The 25,595-nt window shown below is 36.2% G+C and overlaps 1 long non-coding RNA gene across 1 annotated transcript in view; it reads left to right on the top strand.

Moving 5' to 3' along the window:
• LOC136557321 (uncharacterized) overlaps positions 1 to 25,199 on the top strand; it is a 44,808-nt gene extending 19,609 nt beyond the window's left edge. The window contains exon 3 of the long non-coding RNA XR_010783755.1: positions 25,073 to 25,199. This is a non-coding gene — a long non-coding RNA (uncharacterized lncRNA). The remainder of the gene's footprint in view (positions 1 to 25,072) is intronic.
• The last annotated feature ends 396 nt before the right edge of the window (positions 25,200 to 25,595 follow it).

The raw sequence follows: 25,595 nt of genomic DNA, 5'->3' as shown, positions 1-25,595 counted from the left end.
TGGGATGTAGCAGATTGTTTTCCGAACTAGACTGGCTCTTGGGCTGATTTCATGAATTTAAATCCAATTATAAATGTGTATGCTATGATTTTTCTTGCTGGTTTAGATTGGTACATAACGTGAATGTATATATTTGAGAAATTTCCTTTTCTCAAGGAAGGGAAATAAGACTGTTGCTTTTCTCTTATACCAAGCAGATCAATAGATACACTGAATAAAGCTTGTGTGAAAAGAGAATCAGCCCTGATTTTCAACAATACTTATAGCTATAGACACAGTAGCTGCAGGAAATCTGCCTCTTTGACTCTTCAATTCTAGTCTCTAATACACTCTCTCTGATGGCACCATGACAATTTTCTGAAGTAGATCCCTGAGACCTTGGGTCATTAGGTTTACTTTACTTTGTATGGTTTGTCTCAAATGTGAATTCAGGTTGTTTCTCAGGTGTACCACCTACTCCTCCAGAGGAGCAGTGGGCTACTATGACAGCTGAAACACTTCCCACCTCAGTGAAGCTTATTGAAAAATGTTCCCCTGACATGTATCACCTATTTAATCAGTCAGGGAATGTTGTGAGGAACAAGCTTTCTTAGATTATTTCTGTTTAGGAATAAAATGATAAAGCATTTTTCCTTGTGCTATTTCCAATTGGAAATACCATAAGGAAGCATGATTCTTATTATATTTCCTATTTGTCTAAGTGTATTCCCATGCCAAGGGAACAGATGAATCAAAAGGCAGGCAATACCCCAGAGTTTTGATGCAAGCAAATGGCAAGTAAGAGCAAATTACTAATCTACTTTCTTCTTTAACTTTTTTCTTTCCCCCTCAAAACAGAAAATAGAATTATGGCTCAGGAAGCCTCTAGAAAGCCTTATTCATCTTTTCTGACAACAATCTGCTAACTAACTTACGTAAATATGAACACTTTATGCTTTCTAACATAGTTCATTGAAATGGAAAACCCAGACTCTGACTGATGATAATTTGCCCTGTCCTTGTGTATTTGCTGTAAGACTCAGTATGATGCTATGTTATTTCATTTTTTCTTTATTCTCATCTTAATAAAAACTTCTTCCTCATGTAACCAGTATAAGTAGGGCAAAGCTCTTCTAATATGCACCAAAGTATAAACTATTCTTCAAACGACAGTTTACCCCAGGGCATGGAAGGGACAGGGAGCATCCTTTAGCTCCCTGGTGTTGCCCATGATGGATACAGCCTGGGCTCCCTCCTCATCTAGACAGGACTGACAGTAACAGAGGTAAACATTTCTGCAGGAAAAGTGGTGCTTTGTGTGTGGACAGTGTCAATGTGTTCTTCCTGGCACTTGTGCCTCGTCAGGGTTATCACATTGTCTAGCAGACAAAATGCCAGATGAACACATAACCATGAATTCAGGAAGCTGATATTGCATGCACTATGGATGCTCGGAAGTTTTGGGTTTTTTTCTCCAAGAAATTATTTCTAACTAAAAGTGTCAATATTGCTGTCCTTTCTGAGTCTATCTGTGGTTAGAGGGAGATACACTTTTTTCACTCCAGGTAATTTCTGAATCAACTTCAAAAATCAAAGAAAAACACTTCCATTGCCACATAAAGGAGATTTTGAGTTTTGCATAATCAGGATTTGTTTTGGGGACTGGTGGTGAGCAGAGGGGGAAGAATGTTTTCCTTTATGAAGGTCATTAAATTATTTCTATGTCATAATGTTATTTTATGTCTAATACTAAAGATATTTTTTGCTTGTAAAGGGCTATTTTCCATTTTCTCTTTCTCACATTTCCTAGTGATGAAAAGAATAAGGTTGTTAAATAGGTATAATGAAATATGCTTAGCCATATTTTGTTTTCAGTAGTTAAACTTTTTTTTTTTTCTTACCAAGACGATTTATCTGGACAGTATTTTAAAACTGACAACATTTTCCTGCATAAAAATTGTGCTTGAAAAAGCCAGTTTTACAAAACAATGAGTATGTAACAAAGGGAGAAACTGAGGCAGAGGGCAATATAGGATTTGTAATTAATTAATCTCAGTGACAAAATCTTAAATTCTTTCTGACTTAATCAGGGTTCAGACATGAATTTGTTACAGAGAAACCAACAGGTACCAGATTTCTCTGTAGTCTACTTTGAATAATTTTTTTAATTAAAAGGAGTATGAAAGTACCAAATGATAAAATGCCAGGAATAATTATGATTGCCATAACGGTGTCTGCAAATTTTACAGTAGTAGGGCCCTGAATACTTTGTCTCTTTTAGGTATTCTTACAGTTAAAAACAATGTGTATACCAATAATCCTTTTTATTACATTTTAAGATTCTGGCATGGGGAAAAAAAAAAAAAAAACAAAGGAAAAAGCAAAAGTAACTTGTCACTTAGTAATTCATGTGGAAAGAGACCTAGCCTACAAGAGGACATTATTGTCAGCTGAATGAAAGAGATTAAATTGATAAGAAAGAATAGAGGTCTGTTTCCTTCATTGTCTTGGAAAATACATTTGTTAGGCAGCTTTCCAACACAGAAAAGAGAATAAGACACTTCCTAGGACAGAAAGATTAGTGGTTGGAATAGCAGTCTTTCATGATAAACAAACCACATCTTTTTACTCTATTAGGATTTGAGAATTGGTCTCCAATTATACTTCCCTTTTATGAAGATGTGAACATGACTGCAATGGTAACTTAAAGAAGACCTAAACTTTAACATGAGGTTTTTCATTTACTCGCTTTAATATCTGTTAACCATACTCGTGTTTTAGTGGTAGATGCTGAGCTCTCACCCAGTGATAAATGTGCTTTCTTAGGCAGTCTCATATTTCTGTTATGAGTTATTGGCAATATTCTGCTCCACAGAAAAACATGATGTGAGCAGCTACTGCTGAGGATATGGCTTTTAATTAATTGGTTAAAGGAGATGAGCTCAATTCCTTGATCAAAGACTCAAAGCATCACCCACTCAATGGGCTTTCAAATGCATAAGGGATAGCAGTTTATGAAAGCAGTTTTCCATCCAGACCTTAGTATAAAATTAACACTTGGTTAACAAAAATTATATACAGGGAGAAAGGATCACAATAAAACAAGCTATTGTTTCTTCAAAGAAATAGCTTAATGGAAAAGGCCATTATCAGTTAAATAACTTTGTGATAATATGACAGTGGGTCATATATCACGGACTTTTCTCCAATTGAAAAGCTTGAACAAAAGCCAAATCTTTCTATTGATTGTAATGGGCTTCAAATAAGGTCTCATATATTGAAACAATGCATTTTATATAATTAGCCATCTCCAGATAATTCCTGAATTACAGTCAATGAGCTATCTCTACCCAATTCTGACCTTACTTCCAGCAGAAATCACTCAGACATATCTGTTATTGTTTCTCCTACCTCCTGTGTGGATGAACACCTTCATGTGGGCCTTCAAAAGCCTGCTAGTAAGTTATGGAATTGATAATGAATAAAAAAAAGTAAAGTATCAGTTTGTTTCACATTCATAAAAGCAACTAATATACCATACATTTCCTTGTAATTGCAGGAAACAGTGATATAATTCTGCTCTCTAAGTAATTAGAATAGACAAAATGATGTTCTTTATGGAGGAGCATATCTACTTATACTGGTATCCTTCCTCCAAATTCTTTATCCCATTTTGGAGAAAAAATTATTACCAAACATATTCCAAATATTCCTGTAGACAATGAGGTTCCTACTCCACATATCTTGTACTACTAGAATAAACCTAGCCCAAGTGGTGATGATATCAAAATAATTATAGTCACTGGCTTGGTGTGTGGGACAATATTAATAGGGGTGTTGACCATTAAAAGTCTGCCAGTAGGGACAAATGAAATCCTTTCAGAAAAACAACAACAAAAAATATGATAGCAACTTGCTGTTTTAGAAAGCTAGCCAAATCCAGAGAGTATGATCTTGCTGATGTATGTCTTTGCCAAAATTCCTCCCTCTTGGTAACTTAAGGATACTCTCTACAGCATAAATCAGCACGAAATTAGGCCTATTGGAATTCACACAGTTAATAGGTGAGAATTGAGTTTAAACATGATGACCAATGACTAATGCATATCTCTGCATGCTACTACGTACCTAGGCAACTTTATTTAATCGGTATGACTGAAACAATTAGGTATAAATTGGTCAAGAACATATTTAAGCTGGAAAACAGAACTTACCTCTTTAACAAAAACATGAATTATCTAAGATGATTAGGGGACAGGAGCATCTCTCTCATGGGGACAGGCTGAGGGAGTTGGGCCTCTTCAGCATCAAGAAGAGAACACAGAGAGCAGATCTCATCAATGCACACAAGGATCTGCAAGGTGGGTGTCAAGAGAATGGGCTAGTCTCCTTTTGGTGGTACCAAGCAACAGGGCAAATGGCAATAGTCACAAACTGAAATACGGGAAGTTCCATCTAAATGTGAGGAAAAACTTCTTTGCTTTGAAGGAGACAGAAGAGTGTAAAAGACTGCTCAGAGTGGTTGTGAAGCTTCCTTCTCTGGAGATATTCGAAACACACCTGAATATGATCCTGTACAACCTGTTCTAGGTGAACCTGCTTTAGCAGGGGGGTTTGACTACATGATATCCAGAGCCTCCTTTGAACCCTAAACATTTTGTGATCCTCTGAATATTAGAAGGAGCCACAAGAGCAGGAAATCTTGGGTTTTTCTCAGTTTCATACAATTGTTCATGGAATTACTAGACCTGGCTGAGTGCGACTGGAGTGCATTAGATTTAGGGCTCCAGGCACTTTTCCTTATTGAGTCAGCAGTGTCAGTTTGAAGCACCAACACCCTGAACTCTGTGCTTTGCCCATCTTCCCAGCAGGGAGAATTGTTTGCTCCACACCGCCACCCACTGTATTTGCTTATACTACCTTGCATATGTATCTCCAGTAATCCTTCGGGAAAGAACCAAAGTGCTCTAATGTGCTTTTTCTGTCATGCTGATTAGAGAGTGATCCTCAAAAGACTCCAGGTGAGCATAACTCAAGGCCCTTCAGATCCTGAGGTACAAGCAAAAGCTTCAGGGGATGGATAGTCTATTGCAGTGAAGATGGTCTATGCATCTTTTCCCATATGCAAGTCAATTTTGTGTTGCTGCTGTATCGAATGTGGATCAATGGAGTTTAGTATGTTAACATGCCAAAAACTATCCTGCCAGCTGCAGGAGTAATGTCCTGGTGACACCAGCAACCACAGCAGTTTTGTTCCTGGTTGCTGCTGAAATACATGCTTATCAAAGCTGACCAAGTTTCTCCCTCTGAGTGTCTCTGTGGCGCAACATCCAGGATGACCATGGCCTGCAAGGGGCCAGCCATCCCTGGGACCCACAGTAACCCCCACATGTGCAAGGACCTCTTTCTCAGTCTACAGATCTAGTGCACCAGACCTGTTGCATATGCAACAACAAAAATTTAAAAAAAAATCTGTTAATTTTATAGATATTCTTAGTAGGAATACAAGGATTTGTAGTCCTCTGGAGCTGTAAGTGACCCCGTCCTTTGTGGTGGAGCTTCCTTGACTTAATTTTAAAGACATAAAGGCGTGATGGTCATATCTGAATAGGGGATCTCAGGATCTATTTATAGCTAATGGAGAGGAATGGGCAATACAGTACAATTCATCTGACCTATTTTGCACACTGCTATTTTACACAACATATCCTGAGTGTTTTACATATGTGAACTAAAGCACATATTATGGAATAGGTTTTTTAATATTGAGATTGCTACTGCCTCTTCCAGTGAGGGCACACAGGGCATTGCAAAAGCTATCTGGCTCACAATGCATCCTGTCTTAATGAGTTGTTGGATGGGATGCCAGGGAGAAAATTTTGCATCCAATTATTTGTTTGTTAAGGTCAAAAAAACCCAGAGGCTTTTGTTTGGTTTCCACTTTTTTCCCAGCAAGTCTTTTCTTTTAAACCTGTTTCGAGAATGGAAAGAATACACAAAGTGTATTCTTTCAAAGTAGACCTTGGTTGTAGACTTGCAGCATCTTTTGCAAGTTAGTTTTTGAATAAATAAACACATTAAAGTTAAGGGTTAATCTTCAAAGGGCACTGCTGGAACACTAAATTCTGAATATTGAACAACAGGTAGTTCAAGATGCACAGTCAAAAATGGAGGCAATCTCACTTGGAAATAGCTTTTTGAAATGTGTTTAACTTCTATATGCTTCTTTTTTTTAATGTATAGAATAATACTTACCCATTGTGAAGTAAATTATATTCTTGCCAACACACAATAGGTTTGTGGCAAAGATGGGGATAAAATCATGGACTGAAAAATTGTGCTTTAACAGTAGCTGCACTCCCCTTCTTTTCTAACCTCAAGCTTTGGCTTTAACCATTGTTACTTTGGGAATTACTGTAGTTTTTCTCTACCATCAAAGAACAGATTATTTTAAAAATACCTTTTATTCAAACTAAATTGACTTTCAAAAGGAACTTAAGCTTGCTTATATGATTTGTTTCTTTTGTTTCTGTCTTTCACACTTGTCTCAACACGTTGCTAGCCATCCTGATTTGAAAGCAGCAGATACAGGTCTCTTGGCTTCTGTAAAGGTAACTCATTTACCAATATATAAAAACACCACTAGGATAGGAGAACATCTAGCTCTGATTCAGCTGTTTATAGCTTTACTGTGTATCTCTTTTATTGACCTTTGTAGACATGATTTGCTAATGGGGACGTAAGAAAAGATTCTGTATTAAATTTCATTGCCTACTCTGTTATTAATGTGACAGGAGACCTTGGGCAATCCCCATGAGTTCTCTTGCTAGTCTTTCTGTATCTTTTCTATCTTGTATATTAAATCTGTAATTCTGCAGATATAAACTCCTATTCTGCAGAATAAACTACCCACAAGAAGTTTATTCAGTGAGTAATTCCATTTTAAGAGTTTACAGTTTGAGCAGGTATTTTTGTAGGGCATAGATGGTTGCTTCCTAAGGGTTTATGGAGTATAGAGCAGTAGGAGCCTAATCTCAGCAGGAGAACTTACACGCTTTCATCATCCTGATACTAAAAAATTTTCAACAGGCATAAATTGCTATAAACTGGATAGAATTACTCTGATTTTCTATTATCTTATGTACCAAAGTGGACATCTCATTCTGTAGTAAGGCATGTCAGCATAAAGATTCCATATTAGTTGCATTTATCCGTATTTGCACTGCTGAAATGATGCAAGCTTCTAAATATCCTTGCTGGGTTTTTTAAATTTCAGCACTCCCATTACATCTTTTCATCTTCCATTTTTTGCTCTGCAAAATATGCTTTGTCCTGCCTCTATGACAACAACTCATTTGTAGATGTACAGGTGTTACACCACCTATTATGTGGAATTATGCTGCTACTATCACTGAGGAACTTAAGAAAGAATGTTTTGTAGTGATAAAAAAGGAGTAGATGTTTACTGTATATTGTGCAAAATAAATTCCTCTTCCAGTAGAAATTCTGTGCCATCATAAATTCTGACTCTCATAATAAATGTTTTTAAGTCTGGTTCTAGGAATAAGCAAGCATGCAGTTATTAATGGCAGCATGGTTGTACTACAAAAAGAGATAAAACTCTGTTGTATTCTTTGCTCAACTCTGAAGCTACTCTCACCGTCACATCCCTGGGGAATGGAGTAGATGTTGCCTTTTCTGCCATTTCTATTCCTTCTGCAGTCATGAGAAACATAGGGAGCTCTCTGGGCTGTCTCCTGCTGTACCAAGTTCAAGCTATATGGTCCCAGCTCATTCTAAGTCACAGACATCCTAAGGACTAGCTTCAAAATGAAGGTTATGTACTAATTGAGAAGTTCTGAGATTAATGTTTGAAGGTAATTGGGATTTTTTTGCTACATAAGTTACTTACTGACAATATATTTACTCTTCAACAAATAAAAATGACAAAACTAAGAAAGAAGAGGCATTTTGAAAGTTTTTTGTGGTGTTCAAGTGAAGTTCAATAGAAAGGAAATAATAAGCTATTTAAAAGATCAGAACTTTAAAAACTCTAGTAAAATGACATTAAACTACCAATTTTTCATATATACAAGCATTATTTTAAATATCAATATATACAAAAACTCACTGATTAGTTCAAACTCTAAATTCCTGAATTTTATGTCTTATTAGTTTCTTTCCCGTGTTAATATTTTGGAAGTTCTCTTACTTACCCTTTCACACATTTATGCAGTGAGGTCTGATGCTAATAAAAGCTGCATATACCAGGTGCAGATTAGAACTCAGTTATCTAAAGACTTCAATTTGAACGTGAAAAGCAGTGAGAGCAAATATGGGATACATTAGGGATTTTGAGACTTTTCAAAGAGTAAGAATATGGTATTGGGATTTTGTTAACTGATAGGCAAGGAAATCTAGCTATGACACAGCGATGTCAGGATGATATTGCTGTGAACTGGGAACACAGTAGGATTTTCTTCCAGGTTGTCAGAGGAGGGTGGGGGAAGGGTTTGTCCCTGTGGTATATATTCATTTATTGACTACAGTCACAGTTATTTGCTTCAGCCAGCATGATCTGAAATGCATGTACAAAAGCATATAGGTATTGGAATTTTCAACTCAAATCAGAATCCTAATTAACTGTAAATCGTAAAGCCGGTAGCCTGAGGTATATTAAAATGAGAACTTTGTACATGAAAGGCTGCACATGCCCCAAAATCTAAGTATTTCCTACTTATAAACCACCAAATTCATTGCATCAGCTTCCATGACTGTAATTCTGTTCCTGAGGGATATACAAGTAGAGTTAACTGAAAACAAATATGAGTGTGCAACTCATAGAACAAGTCATTTTATGGAGACATTAAAAATCACTGACATAAGGAAAGACAACATAAAATATTTGTACTTAAGGTAAGAATATGACATTAAAGCCAGAAGTGAACTTAGTCCATTGTACTTCATCAAATGCCTCTTTAATCTCTAAATGTGTGTGATTATAAAGACATTAATTTCAAGGGGAAAACCACATCAGTAAAGCACTGCTGAAACACCTGGCACAATTGAATTTCACGCAGCACCAAACGTGAAGGCAAAGAGATGGAGTTACGAAGCACATTGAACAGAACTGACACAGAGGACACCGTTCTATCAGATACATAAAAGGTTCTGGTTATAAAGACCCAGTCCTGCTTAGGGCAACAGGGGTTATGTTGCCTTTAATAGGAGCAGAATCAAGATGTAAAGGGATATTTGGTTGGTTCTTTGGTGTTCAGGAGCAAACAACAAAACAGAAGTTGCAGAGCCCTTGAGCGTGAGCACACTCTGCTCTGTATCATTATTACCATTTCATGGGGCCAAGTTATCCTGTGATCTGGATTTTAATAACAGCTGGATCCTTCCCCTTGGCACATGCTGAGGCCAGGTTTTGAATACAAGCTGAAGTGTTCCCTCAGCTACTCCTTCACTGTACCCTTTCCTAAGGGGTCCAACTTCTTCAATAAAGAAGTTATTCTTATCATGCTCAGCAAATCTATGTCTAGATTTTAAATTATATTGAACACACACTATTTCCTAAAATCATTTTCACTATTGGCTAAAACACCTATGAAATGCCAGTTATCCTTTTTGGCTTGGTATAAATGAAAGGAATTTGCTACTTTCTCTTTTTTCCTCATAGAAGACAGAGTTTAATAGTAAAGAAAGTCTGCTATGAGAATTGCAAAGCATATAATCGGAACAAGAAAAATTCCTGCAATATGAATTAAAGAGGTGACAGGAAGAATGTCAGCAGTGGTTTAATGTCCAAACATCAACCTTCATTAATTCCCCCTATTAAACAATGTTTATTCAATAAATAATGGTTAAAAAAAGAGTCAGGGAAAAGTAGAACTAATGCAGATTAAGGGAGATATGAATCTTTGGGAGGATCTTGGGAGCACCTTGAAGTTAGATGCAGTAATGTATTGCCAAAACCAATACTGAATCTAATACTGATCATAGAACATCTCAAGCTGGAAGGATCCATTAGAATCATCAAGTTCAATTCCTAAATACACAGCCATTCTGAATATTCACATTGAGGAATACTGTAGAACCCACTGTTGAAGTTGCAAAAGTTCACCCAATTTATAGTGACTATGAAACTTGTGCTGCAATTTAAATCTGTTTCTCACTCTCAGAAAAGCTCAGTGTCACCCATGAAAGGAGGAACAAATACCACCTACGTATACGCTAACTGAACGTGTTTATCTGAATCTGTCAACTACATCAGAAATCAAGTTGCTAAATGTTGTGTTCAAAAAATTTTTGTGGATTTGTGACATTCCTTGGAAGGCTTTAGATCCATAAAGCAATGAATAAATTATAAGAAGACATAATTATGGTATTTTCATCCCTGACAGATATAATTTTATTCCATAAACACTGAAAAGAAAGCTGCTGTTTTTCTCAGACCAACACTCCTAGATTTAAGGGAAAAAAAAAAAAAGAAGGAACATGTCTTTGCTGAAAAATGACATATTTAGTAAATATTGTCCATGGTAATTTTTCCTTTGGGAGCACAACAGAAACATGTTTCAGATACTGTAACTACTGTATATTCAGAGTGTATGAGCACTGTATATTCAGAGTAGATGATAATCTCTGTAATGTTTCTTATGAAGCTCCTTGTGGAGTCTCAAATGTAATTTTAATGGTATCCTGGAGAAAATAAAGAAGTTATAACACTCAAATTGGATTCCAGAGATAAGGTTAGTTACTGAGGGTACAATTTACATCAGCTGAATTTAGCTGTCTAACATGCCTGTATCTAATTTAGGCTCCCTTTGCAGTCCATCAAGGGAAGAATGCACCTCCAAAGGGAGAGCAATTCCACTCATTCTGACCACAGTTTTAGGACAGGATGAAGGCCCAATGACCAGCGAGGAAAAACAATTAATAAGAATAGCAACCTGAATTCCAGGCAGGAAACACAGGGAAAGTGTATTGGATCTAGACTGATAGTGCATATTTGCACATAAAACCAGATTAATGAAATGGGAAGTTTTCAAATGTCTCTAGGGATTTCCCCCACATCTGCTGGAAATCACTGGAGATGGCTCCACACTGAATGTTTCAGTCTGAGGCTTCAAATCATCCCTGTATCTCTGTTCAGCGAATCCTGTAGCATATATGTAAATCTTCAAGCTTAAATCCCATTAACATCAAAGGGATGTAAGCATGCACTTAAATGTTTTGCTGAACTGGTACCCTTGGCCCCACTCCAGCAAAACATGTAAGCGTGTGCTTAACTTTAAGAATGTTAACCCTGTTAACTTCCATAGAGTTGATTTTCTACAGTTTCCTGAAGTAAAACACACATTTTAATGCTTTGCCAAGTCACTATCTTAATAGAGATGCAATGCCTGTATCTTATCAGCATTACAAGCCTCAGCTAAATTAGTCATACTTAAGCACAAAGGGTAGAGCTATGTATGCTGTGAGGAGAAGAAATCCATTAGGAATGCCTAACCAAATGGTAAATACTGAAAACTAAGTACAAAAAAAAATGGATTCCAAAATAATATAAACTGAATTAAAGCCTTGGTTCATCCAGGACTCAAGCACTTGATGTGCTTTAAGCACATTGCAGTTCATGCCTACATTTAGGCATGTGCTTAAGCACCCTGATGGACTGGTCCATCAGTGTACACCTTCTCTTTTATATGTTAGCTGAAGTAAAATCCTCTGGATTTGTACATCACATTGCTTTGCCTAAGATATGAGACAAACTGCTCTAGTCTGATGCTTATATGTGCACAATAAATCCAGATATAAAAATCAATAGAAACATTTAAACCTGAAAGGCTGTAGAAGTGCCATTGGAAAAAGTCAAACGTTAAAAAAATGAATCTCACATAACTATGAGTTTGCTATAACAGCCAAAGAAATGTTCATGTGTATTCATATGCTTTTCACAGGAAAAAGCTTTGCTAAAATAAGTGGTACACAATTTTTAATGTCTATTTCTAGATTTTTCACATTTACACATTGCTATGTAAATGACGTTTTATACGACTGTCTGCAGTATGCCACACAAGCAAGTTACTTTTTCTAAGATTTTGAATTTTATTGTAGTGTGATTCACTTAAAAATTAGGCAAATATAATATTATCAGTACAATGTTTAATGATGTATGTATTTACAAAATAGTCACAGGGCTATGTTTTGTTTATGCACAATGGCACCCTGTTTGCTAAATATATCATAGGTTTATGTTACTGTAATGGTGCTTCCTTCCTTGGCTATTAATCTAAACTGCAAAGTACATGTATATTTAATAATCTTCAGAAAGTCTGTATGACTTATTTACATTTTCTATCCATCCTGCAGCTTTAAAGTCCTTCAAATATTGGCCACCAATCCTATACCATCACAATGCTTTAATATATGCAAAAAAGATTAAACAACAGTATGAGATGAGTGAAATCAGGTCTCAAAATGCCAATAAGGATATTGTGCCCTTAAACTGATATTCTAAACCAAAGTTATTTTTCATCTTTGACAGTGCAGTGAACTGAACTCATCATATTTAAAATATTTGAAGAGGTGAATATCATATACTGATGTGTAATGGCATTTCTTCCAGTAATCTGAACATCAAACCATAGAACAAAGAAAAAAACAGGAAAATGAGCAAATTGATCATAATAGCAGTTCCTTATAAATAAATTTGGCATTTATTTGAGAAATTAGTTAATAGAAACTTACAATATGTTGCGTTATTTTTATCACTTGTAACATATGCTTAGAAACTGATAAATATTTATCTTCCTTTCATTACAATAATTCACAACTCAGAAGAAAAACTGCAATTTCTTCAGTTATATTTTTTCCATCCATATGGCATGCTATAAGAAACATAATTTGTAGAAAAAATATTTTATTATTAACAGGAATCTGATAAAAAATAAAACTAGGGAAAATATGAAAATAAATTTGTAAAAACATCTGAAAGAAAAAAGCACATATGTTATAATATCATCATTTAAAATCTATGAAAAGAAATGTAATTTTAAAGACAAAGTTAATGCCTCCCTTTGAAATCCTCATGTTAAAATCAAAAACACTTTAATGGAAGACAGACATAGGTACTGTATGAAGAATTACAGCTTAGAAAATTAATAAAAATAGTATCTAAAACAGTATTAGTAAGATATGAAGCTCATTCATTAATGGTCTCTGTGATAATATATCACTGAAAATGTTGCATGAAGGACAGTCTTTGATAGGATTATGTACAGTATAATAGCAAGATATTGAAATTAAAATTCACTGAGAAGATACATCTTGTGAACTGAAGGGTAAGAAGATAATAATGGTAACATTAATAATAATAAATAACAAGTATAAAATGATTCACATAAATAGAATTTCCATCAGCTACCATTATTGTAATTATGAGAATGATAAAGTAATAATCTACAGTAAATAGCTAATTTTTTATTGATTCACTGTTTAATTTCTTTTTTTAAAGAGCTTTAGAATTGCTGTCAATAACAATAATGTGTACATGAAGAAAAGTTATGTAGAGAATAAATGATGAGAACAGTATTGTGTAATCCATTTCTAAAGAATATTTTGGAACTATTATTTGTGTTTTGGTGGATGAAAAGAAAAATTCTTAAAATAACTTCCCTACCTATCTAATGAGTGCTGTCAGTTTTCTTCAGCAGATAATTATTAGGGCTCCAGAGGCACATTGGGAAAATTTAGAAAGTTAAGTATCTGAAAGTTTAGAGGCTTTTTAATTGTACCTCTCTGTAAGATGCCATCAATGGCATCTATGCAGGAAAAACAGGCTGTCTGACTCTACAGCAGCCAACAGCAAAATTAGCACAAAAGGCAATGAAAAGGTCAATGCAGAGGCTGAATAGGAGATATTCTAAGGAACTAACAGTAATGCTGAGCAAATATATTCTAGAGTTTAGCATACATGTCCCAAACAAACCTTCTGCACTGCAGCAAGGTGAAGCTCAAATGTTAGGACAGGCAGAAGAAAGACAGAACCTTATATGAGCAATTGAAGTGATGGTGATCATACAATACCATTGAATGTCCAATTTCAACTGCTATTGAATTCAAAGAAGAAGAGAGAATAGCTATGCTATTATAATATGCTATGCCTTAAAAAAAGCTGAATAATGTAATCCCAAGAGAAGGACTACATTTTATTTCATAAAGATTTTCTCTTTAGTTTTTTAATATATTCATTGTCATATCAGTGTCTTTTGATAATTAATAATGTAGATGGCCTTTGATCAGCCCCATATGAGTATTTTTAGAGTCTGTTTTCTTTCAGATGAAGAGGGATATTGGATAATATCAGCCTTCATTGTACATCATGATTTTACTTTTGCCTTGCATGTTGCTGTTTGAGTTTTGTGGGCTGCTGGTCAAGAAATCATTGCACATAGTTGAGTAAATTCATGTTATAAAAGAGTTCTTTTTGTAAGTAGCATCTGCCTCAAACTAAATATATTCTAATACCGAACAATATTGTTTTCACTATGCAATGCAGAACATATTTCAAATTTTTCCCTTTTCCCAAAGAGAAGAAGTAATTGGGGAAAAAAAAAAGAAAGAAATGCCATGTTGACTATGAGAAAATAGCAGAAACCCAGTGTGCGTCTCTCTCATTCTGACAGTTTAAATTTGTGTCCTTCTCATAATGGCACATGGTGATAGTGACATAAAGTCTTAATGAACTATGTTATGCCTCCATGGTGGTGGATTCAAAAATCAGAGGTCTGGCAAAAATCTGGCCATCATATTGTCATTATGTCAGTTAGATAGGAAACATATAAAAGGTTCCTACGTAAGTAGGAGAAACTGGCAATAATTTGAAATGTTTGATACTGTTGTAAGTGGAGTAAAAGGACACCTCATCCTGAGGGCAGATGTAAATGCTATCATATACACGTGGCAAAAAGCAAAATGTTCTTATTGGCATGACAAAAAACAACACAAAATATGTAGCAGTATTTTTTTTCTTTTTTCTTGAAGGAGAGTAGATATTGTCCCACTGTATCCATTCCCAGAAGGGGACAGTTGGCACATGAAGCCAAGTGTGCAGAGAGAGAGAAAAGATCTGTCTTGCACAGATAAAAAGGGAAATGGGTACCTGGAATAAAAGGTGTGTGTCTGTAGATATATATATATATATATATATATATATATATGTCTGTATGTAAGCAAGAACATATCAAAATGTCTATTTATATGTGTTATGATAGTAGTAAGAGAGGAACTTTGTGAAATTAACAAGTTATATAATTAAAAGCAATAAATAAAATTTTGGTTTTGAAAAAATGATCCATAGAAATCCTGAGGTATTTTTAGAGATGCACAGGATCAGATTAATTAGGTGAATTACAAAAAACACCACAGTAGCATTGCAACGGATAAAACATTGCAAAAACCAGAAAATTCTATGTATGACTTTCAATGCACAAACCAACTACTGTTGAGACAGGCAATTCCCTTTGGGGATTCATGTTCATTCTTCCTAACACTATTTGTTTGGAGCTTCTTGAACCTGTTAATACATGCAATATTAACCCCTCCTGGAAAGTGGATTGCCAAAACCCTTGACTATTTTTCTTAGCCATTATTAATAGAACTAATATTATTCGTACAATGGTTTGGGTTGGAAGGGTGTGACCGTGGTCACAGGTGAAGTAAGAGACGAGAATGTTGACTCCATGGTCAGAAGGCTTGATTCATTATTTTATGATATATATATATTACATTATGACTATACTAAAAAGAAAAAGGACAGGTTTTCTCAGAAACTAGCTAAGCTAAGAATAGAAAAGAGAAGAATGATAACAAAGGCAGCTCTCTTGGACTCTGTCTGAGATAGCTCGGTCTTTGATTGGCCATTAATTATAAACATTTAAGATGGGCCAATCACAGGTGGAGCTGTTGCATTCCAAAGCAGCAGATAACCATTGTTTACATTCTGTCTCTGAGGCCTCTTAGCTTCTCAGAAGGAAAAATCCTAAAGAAAGATTTTTAATGAAAAGATGTGTGCGACAGAAGGGGTCTTAAAGATCAGCTATTTCCAACCCCCCAGCTATTTTCCTACCAAAGACAGGGATACCTTCCCCTGGACCAGATTGCTCAGAGTCCCATCCAACCTGGCCTTGACCACTTCCAGGAATGGGACAGCCACAGCCTCCCTGGGCAACCTGCGCCAGTGGTGAGATACTGGCGCAGGTTGCCCAGGGAGGCTGTGGCTGTTCCTCACAGTGAGGAACTTCTTCCCAATATCTAATCTACCCTTTAAAGCATTCCCCCTTGTCCTGTAATGACATGTCCTTGTAAAAAGTCCCTCACAGCTCTCTTGGGAGCCCTTTAGGTGCTGGAATGCTGCCCTAAGGTCTCCATGGAGCCTTCTCTTCTCCAGGCTGTACAACCCCAAATCTCTCATCGTGTTTTCATAGGAGAGGTACTCCAGCCCTTTGTAGCATCTTTGTAGCCATCCTTAGGAGCCAGTCCAACACATTCATGTATTAATATTTGCTTTGATTTCCCACAAACTTAAAAGAGAATAATTTGAATCCAGCTCCTATTAGCTAGCATCCTTCTAAAATTTTTATTATAATTTTTAATCTCCTTTGAGGACATTTTCCTGAATTAAGGAATGTGGAGCTGTGACCTGTGTAAAAATCTCTGCCAGGTGACAGTGATTGTCTGATAATATTGATTATTAAAGACTATAAGAATAATTGCTGCTTTCAAATATCCTGCAAATCATAAATGCCTATATGAGGGCTTTCCCTAGGCAAGCTTCCAGAGTGGTTTTCCAGAATGTTATTTCCAAATGAAGAATTTTGATAAATTTGTTTCTTTCTATCCTGAATTAAATTATCTTTAAAAGTTCAAGGGTGGTGATTCTTTACTTGAGTGGATTTTACCTTATTTTAAGGTAGGGCATTCACTTATGAAGTGGGTGGGAGTCCAAGGACTGGCAGTTTACTGCACCCAAAAGCAAATGGATGGAAAAAAATTAAGCATGAATAAATATGCAAGATTATACACATTGTAAATGGGGCATGCAATTTTAAAATAAAAACCTAAAATTCTGCTGTTGAGACTATTGTTAATTAGATCATTTAAATCTATTAAAAAATAACTACTGAATTCAATCTGTTCCCTTTTCCATGCTTTATTTCTGTTGATGATTTCTTGTAAAAGTACAATGATCTCAGTTATATGATTGCTCTACCCTTTAGTCTCAATGCATTGTGTAAAATATAATGCAGTACAGATGTCAACCTAAGAACTAAATAGCTTATATTTCTTAAGAACCATGAAAAAATATTAACACTATAGAAACAATAGTTCAGTAATTACTTTTTGCTGTGAAGTGAGGTTAGGCATTTATCCTTATAGATCCCTAATACACTTAAAATCAGCACTGCCCCTGTGGTCCTTTTACCTTTGTTGATAAATGTATTGTACAGGATACCTTGTATGACCACTACAGTATTTGAGGTCATGCTAGGCTGTTAGCACAAATGGTGTGAACAATAGTTTATATGCCACTTAACTCCTTGGAAGAAACAGTTAACCTTGCCAGAGAGGACAGATCAGTCATGTATAGTTATTAAAGTCTAGAAGGTTTTGTTATGCTCTGAAATACTTTTACAGAACTACAATACTCTGGTATGAGCTTTACCAAGTAGGGGAGAAATGAAGTCAAGAATTATCTTTACCACCTTTGAAAAGGATAGTAAAAGTTTTCTAAAAAAATATTTTACCAGAACTACTTTTGAAGCACACACAAATTTTGATGTATTTAATCACTAGAATTTTTGAACAAGGCTAACCAGGTAGCAGTATATTAAGCCACTGTATTAAAACAAACTAAGTTTACAAAAATTAATTGTGAATTTGATGGCCTTGAAATGGATAGTCAACAAAAAACCTCTTAGATCTTCTTGACAACAGTTTTCCAAATAATGATGAAACATCATAAATGACATAGGTGAGCATCATAATTGAATTTTATTTAGCAAGCAATTAACTATAAAAATGCCTTCCAAAAAAATATCCTTTCCCAGAATTTCTCATGAATAGAAATGACAGAGTGAACAAAGAATAAAACACAGTAGGAGATTACTGAGGATTTATCAGGTATTCTACATACAGATGGCTGGTGTTAACACAGATGACCCAGTTTTATGACATAATGTTCTGCTTCCACATTGTTGTTTATTCCAGTGGATTGATTGTCAGATCCAACCAATTTTTGGCACTTTTAGAAAACACAAAGCTGAAGGCAGCCTCATCTATTTTTGTTTCAGGCATAGAAGCCTGTCAGCCCCTGTACCTGCATGTGTGTTTGTATGCATCCAAACATCATTAACCACTATCAAAAATCTTTATATTTTAAGGGTTAATTCAGAATGTTAGTGTGGCTGTCTTAGTCTGGCCTGCATTTTCAATGCAGCACACTCACATTAGTCACTTCCTCTCCTCCAGCTCTGGTTTAACATCCCTATATGCAAATGAACAGGTGCTCCCTCAGGCAGGGTTTGAGGTTACAGAGGAGTGGTCTCCTCCCTTTGCCAACCAACCTACCCCATGCCACATGCCTCATCCATGCTGCACTGCTTCCACCACTTCTTCCCAGACTGGACCTCTCTCTGATTCTGCCTGGATTGCTGATACCCAACTCTACACCTGAGGTGGCAAAGACTCACTCAGCCTTGCAGGGCCTCTTTCCACTGGCACACTTATGTCCTGTGCAAGCATGGGAACTCTCACATGACATCAGCTTTCAAGTCTCTGAGCAGGAAACTCAACCATGTTCCAGGGTACATGGGAGCAAACACATTCCATAATGAGCATTTAGGGGAGAAAAAAACACTTCTAAGATTGTCTTCAAATACGCATCTTCATGGATGTATTTAGTAGTCCATGTCCCTACTTTCCTACCATGAACTATTGCCTCACTAAGTAAGAATATTTACTATGTCTTCAAGAGAAGGACATGGAGAGCAGCAAGAACAGGAAGAAATCAGAGTGCTACCACTGCCTTTTAAAATCTCCTAACTAGCAAAATTAAACCATGTCTCTTTATTTATTTATTGCACTTGTAAAAAGATTAATGGGGATGTGATTCCTTCAGGCTTTTACATATAACCCCATCACACAAAGAACAAAATTACACAGTGCAGCAAACGATCTAAATTAGCTACATTTATTTAAATAAGTGCTGTGGAAGAAACAATAAATCAACAAGAATCCTCACAAAAATGTGTTTACAAAGTGTCTTATAATTTGTTTTAGCTAGGACACAGACTTCTAGCTCTTAGCTAAGCTTACTTCTAACAGTCTATTATCATATCAACAGTTAATGAGTGTTTGCTATAGAAAAGCATTTCTTAGTAAAAAAGGACTACATGTAACTTTTGCCTTACTGTCCTTTAAGATATGGCTGGCAACTCTACAAGAAATAGATTTTTGTAACAAACATTTTGTTAAAGGCTACTAACTTGTGAGACAATCGAAATTAACTGACAGAGCTTTGTTAAATCAGAAAAAGTGATTACTTGAATGGTCATAATCATGCAATTATCTCATCTTCACCCTTTTTGAAGACTGTATCTATATCTAGTCCTATATTGGGAGTGAGTAGGGGGAGCTCTAATGCTGAACCTGTGATGTATTCATAAATCAGTACTTTCAGAGCCTGTCATGGGCTCCATAATGAGGGTCATTATTCAGGCAGAGTGTCAAAACTACTATCAAAGGACCTTCTCAGAATCACAATCATTCTGTTTCTTGTTAAATAAGCAATGTAGTACACAAAAATGGCAAACAAGAAGCAGGTCAATTTGATACAGTATGAGGGCACAGAGACCTCTAGAGTAATTTACCCTGTGGGAATTCTGATGGTTTGTGAGATAAATTATATACACCCTCAGAAATGATTAATGGTAATAAAATCCCAGGAATATTTTCAAAAAAAGTCCATATGTACATATGGAAACTTCAGTAACAAAGAAGACATTTTCTAAAGCGGAACACTTAAAGAAAATTATTATTAGAACTGCAAGTAGCTCTCTGGAAAGCTACTAAATCTTATTACGAAGTTGGCAGCATTCTGTGGAAATGCTTTATTTCCATTTGCTGGAAGAGTTTTTTTTTTAAAAAAACAACACCAAACCTAGAGCTTTTCTGAATTAAAAAGAAAGGAGATAAAGTTGGGGGGGGCGAGGGGAAGGAATGACAAATTGTAAAAGATTTGCTGAGACAGGCTATTTTTGACTTAATTTTATCATAACCAATATGAGATATGAAAGGAATTATTAACAGAATATCATCGGAACATTTGACCACAATGGCAATATATGCAAATTACATATGCACTTATTGGTAAGTGATTAAAGGCTGTATTCAAATCACATAGCATAGGTGCCTAAATTAGGCATTGGCATTACTTCCCTTCTTTCACTTTAGAGAACAAGAGTATAATAGCCCTACATGCGAAGTAGTCCGAATTGCTCATTCTCACTTGAACTAAAACATTACATTAGTAATGGGTAAATTAGGCACCAGTGAAGGCAGTCAAAATTCTACCTTAAGATGACTTCTAGATACAGTGGCCAATCATTTGGGGATTAATAGTCAACCTCTTCTGACACCAGTAAAGTGTCTCAGATTAGTCTTATGCAAAAGCTCTTTATTTTCCCTTGTCTATTAGGGAACTGTGTTGAGTTTATGCATGATGTCTTTTCATAATATACAAATCTATATATTATATATATGGATACACATATGTATGTAATTCCACAGGTATAATCATACACAGCATAACTCTGAAACAGCAAAATATAGTAGGGCAGAAATTTCACTACAGTCTCTTCATGTAGCTCTTATTTGACTGGTCTGAGTCTTCTCCTAAGCTTTGTTAAGAAACAGTAAAGTAGACCTGACCAGAATTTAGTGTTGTCCATGAAATTATGAAATTGTACAGTCACAGTCTTCAGAGATGGATGTCAAGAGGTCCATATCTACCTGCAGATCCTGATACACACACAGAACTGCTGACTTCAACAGGGCTTTTCTGCAAGTGTGAAGTTTCCAGAGAAATGCTACAATTGCACCTAATACCAATTGCAGACTCTGAGACTTTCAAGAGCTTTTCAAGATACCAAGAGCTTTTGAAACTATAATTGTCCTATTACTATTTTCCAATCTTAATCTCTTTTATTAAATATTTACAATGTAGTCTTATAGATTTTTGTATCCACATGCACACTTATATAGCATAACTTTATGATAAAGACTGATAACTTTTTTGTATCCCCTTCAAAGCAATAAATAAAGAGTGGGTCAGACATAAGTCTGCTTCTCTGCTTCTTTTCTCATATTACCCTTATTAAACAGCAAGGTGAGAAGTAGATTAAAACACAGTCTCCCTAAGTGCCTCACAAATCCCTCAGCTTCACTTTCCCACACTGAATTTTGTCTGACAACAAACCCTACCTTGTCTAGACTTACTTTTTAAGTAAATTTGTATCTGTGAAATAATCAAAAGCAAACCAATTATATTCAGGCATCTTTTTTTATCCATCTGTTTGGATATAACTGTCTATTTAATTGTGTTTGCATATGAAGCAATGTTCTATTGTATGCATAGGTACTCAATTATTTAGATTATACGTTTGAATAAACTGTGCAGTTAAAGGAGTACCCTTGTAATGCAGGACAATTACATTTTTCTAGCACAGTTTACACGTTATTAAACTAATATCAATTTGGCCAACACAGCTGGATATAGGATTCTACCCTTCACCTATCAAAGTTCTTTTCTTTAAGGGTACATTTTACCCCTACAATTATCAGCCATTGTTAGTCATTTCAAATTATATCAAATTACGTAAAAAGGCTAGTGTGAATAAAGACTAAAAAAAAAAACATTTCACACTGAAGACTGTACATTTAAATGCAGGTTTTCCTAATGCAGCCATAAAAGTCCTGTATAGATGCATAATAGGTCAGTATAAAAGGTGTCCACATGAAAAACACTGTCTGGCCAGTGTAAGAAAGTAATATGATTTTTGTACTGTGGAAGAGCAGTTCACTGCATATGTCATCTTCCTACCAATCAGGGATGACTATCACATTTTTCCAAAGGAGAAGAAAACTACCTTTATGCTGAAAAAAAGCAAAAATCAAATAATATTAAACACCTAGAAATAAATATGTGCTTTTCAGTCCTTGAAATAAGTTTTCAGTGACTAATCATAAATATTTATTCTGAGTGGAATAGTGGAAAAGAGATAGAGAGAGATGTAATAAAATAATCTCACAGTTTCAGTCTTCTGGGCATCTTTGTCTGCCTTGTACCTTGGAAAGGAATACTTTGCATGCGTACAAACTTGACTTTAAAACAAAGTCTGGTCTTCTGCATCTGTTACACACCTGTATGCTCAAAGGGGAAGAACAGGTATTTACAATGATATTCTATCAATGAAACCTTGCCGAGAATCTGGAGCTGCACAGTTTGTCTAGTTTGCACTTTTGCTAATGTTCTTCCCTGAGTACTCTTTCTGTTTTACCCTCTCTGATCATCATTATTGTCAAATATTTTTCACCGTCTTGTGATCAAAACAATTTTAATGATGCTGCTTCATATCATAGTACTATTCAATGGAAGGGAATGAATGAGCAAAATACCAATGCAGTCAGAAACTGTACAGTGAGAAAAGCTGGCTTAACCTCAGAATGCTACAGATTTGTATGTTGTAAGTTTTCTAAGGTGACAGAGACTGTATCATCTTTTCAATGAGGGTAGTTGTTCTGCCTAGAGTTGATGGTCACTTTACTTCAGCTGAGAGCAGCTGTTCATTGCTGCTGGATTCCATAGGGGAAGCTTAAAAGCCTAGAAAACTGTTTGCACTGGCTTTCAGGTGGATACCAGAAATCCAGACTAACAGGAGCAGTAAACAGCTTTGGAGACTGCATGATGATGCCAGAACAGGACAGATTTTTTCTAATACTGGGGGCAACCTGTGAAGTTACTGCATGAGCTGACAAAAATTGTGAGAAAACACATCCATCATTACATTAAGTGTTTCTCAAGGAAGTTAGGAAGTGTCATTTGATCATTTCCCCATTTTCTCCAGCAAGATGTTGCTCGGGGTCCTATTGCTTGGGTATGGATCTGCTTGAAATTTCTTTTCTTTCTTTCTTTCTTTCTTTCTTTCTTTCTTTCTTTCTTTCTTTCTTTCTTTCTTTCTTTCTTTCTTTCTTTCTTTCTTTCTTTCTTTCTTTCTTTCTTTCTTTCTTTCTTTCTTTCTTTCTTTCTTTCTTTCTTTCTTTCTTTCTTTCTTTCTTTCTTTCTTTCTCTCTTTCTCTCTTTCTTTCTCTCTTTCTCTCTTTCTTTCTCTCTTTCTCTCTTTCTTTTTCTCTTCCTTCCTTCCTTCCTTCCTTCCTTCCTTCCTTCCTTCCTTCCTTCCTTCCTTCCTTCCTTCCTTCCTTCCTTCCTTCCTTCCTTCCTTCCTTCCGACACTTCCTTCCGACACTTCCTTCCGACACTTCCTTCCGACACTTCCTTCCTTCCGACACTTCCTTCCTTCCTTCCTTCCTTCCTTCCTTCCTTCCTTCCTTCCTTCCTTCCTTCCTTCCTTCCTTCCTTCCTTCCTTCCTTCCTTCCTTCCTTCCTTCCTTCCTTCCTTCCTTCCTTCCTTCCTTCCTTCCTTCCTTCCTTCCTTCCTTCCTTCCTTCCTTCCTTCCTTCCTTCCTTCCTTCCTTCCTTCCTTCCTTCCTTCCTTCCTTCCTTCCTTCCTTCCTTCCGACACTTCCTTCCGACACTTCCTTCCGACACTTCCTTCCGACACTTCCTTCCAACACTTCCTTCCTTCCTTCCGACACTTCCTTCCTTCCTTCCGACACTTCCTTCTGCCACTTCCTTCCTTCCTTCTTTCTTTCCTTCTCTTTCTTTCCTTCTTTCTCTCTTTCTTTCCCTGCTGGTTCCATGGAAATCTGGATTTGCAGTTTCCTTACAGTCTATTTGGTAATGACTGGCTGCCAGCAGAGCACAGTTTGGGGAAAGGCAAACTGTTGCTTGACCTGTGTTGGGAATACTGCACTGGAAGAAATGCTACAAAGGCCAGGCTGAGGTCTGGCTAAATCCACAGCAATACCCAGAGGCAGATTTTTGCTTGCTCATTTTGACTTGCTGCCATCCAGTGTGAAAACAGAAATACTTTGAAATCAGACTTGGATCTTGAATCACATCTTATTCATTTATCCATACAGTCATGCCAGGGGGTAAGGAAAGGAATCCCAGCAGTATCTTCCCAACTAAAAACCAGAATACAGCAGAACCAATAGGACCCTCAGGAGCTAGGGAAAACTACCTTTTATAACATAAACACATATTCACTGAGACCTTCAAAGTTGTCATGGCTACTTTGGAATTAGGAGTGCAGAGCCTGCCCTCTGAGATATCTGACATGAAAAAGAGAATGTTGAGTAAAGGGACCAAAACTTACAAAATTCCTCGCTCACTAGGGTGGTGGGAAAAACCATGGTTAGGAAACCTGGCACCAAATGCCTGGCCTCCTGAGATGGCTTTGCAAATACGGGAAAGTCTTGTGAGGAAGTAACATCACAATTATTATGTGTCACTGTAATATGGTTACTGATCCAATAATCTACCAGCTTTCAAAGGCTGAATAGCCTTTTGCTTCTTTTTCAAATCAGAAAGATCTATAAAATGGTGTGAAAATAACATACAATATATGGTCCTAAATAGGAGTATGAGCACACATATATATGAATTTTTGAAAATATTAGAAGTTTTAATGTTCTAAATGGGACTAAAAAATCAGTAATCACAACTGGCCGCATATGGCTTATATACACTTTGATTTTCATTTAATAATGCTTTGAAATATGCCTTGGTAAGTGGTGCCTTTTTTTTTTTTTTTTAGCTATTGTTTCTTCTTTTTTGCCTTTATTTCTTTCAATTTTCAGTGTATTGACTATATATAATGAATTAAAATTTGAAGGCTTTCTTTCACAGGTACCTCTGAGTTGTGGGTCCTATCTGAAAGATTTCTGAAGCAGATCTACACCTGGAACACTTTACAATCTCAGCTTCATCTCTCCTACAACTGAATAAAATAAAAATAAATATGTACACACTCTAATGAGTGAGGTGGCTTGTTTGGTTAATATCCACGGTGCACAATTTTCCATTTTGACAGAGTTTTACTTCAAAATTACCCTTGACTCATGCCAGTCATTCCACCACAACCCTTCAGACAGGCACGTACTTTGCTCCCCCCAGGTCACTTGTAATTGGCCTCTTTTCCTTTGTGTTCAGGAACTTTCCAGTTTTCTGCAGGCCTGCTCACAACTGAATTGACACTGAAGAAAGAGCAGATAAAGGCAGACCTGAAGTCTGTGCAGAGGGTAGGCAGGGACCTGCGTTTCTGAATACAAGTGGGTCAAAATATACATGCTCAGAAGCTGCTGAGAGACCTGATCCAGGGTATTATACTTCTCCCAAGGAGTTGCACTTTTTGAAATATATCAGAAACTCT

Source organism: Molothrus aeneus, chromosome 5 (assembly GCF_037042795.1).
Source record: "Molothrus aeneus isolate 106 chromosome 5, BPBGC_Maene_1.0, whole genome shotgun sequence".
NCBI lineage: Eukaryota > Metazoa > Chordata > Aves > Passeriformes > Icteridae > Molothrus > Molothrus aeneus.
The sequence above is the reverse complement of the archived record's forward strand: the minus strand, read 5'-3'. Positions and strand labels throughout refer to the sequence as shown.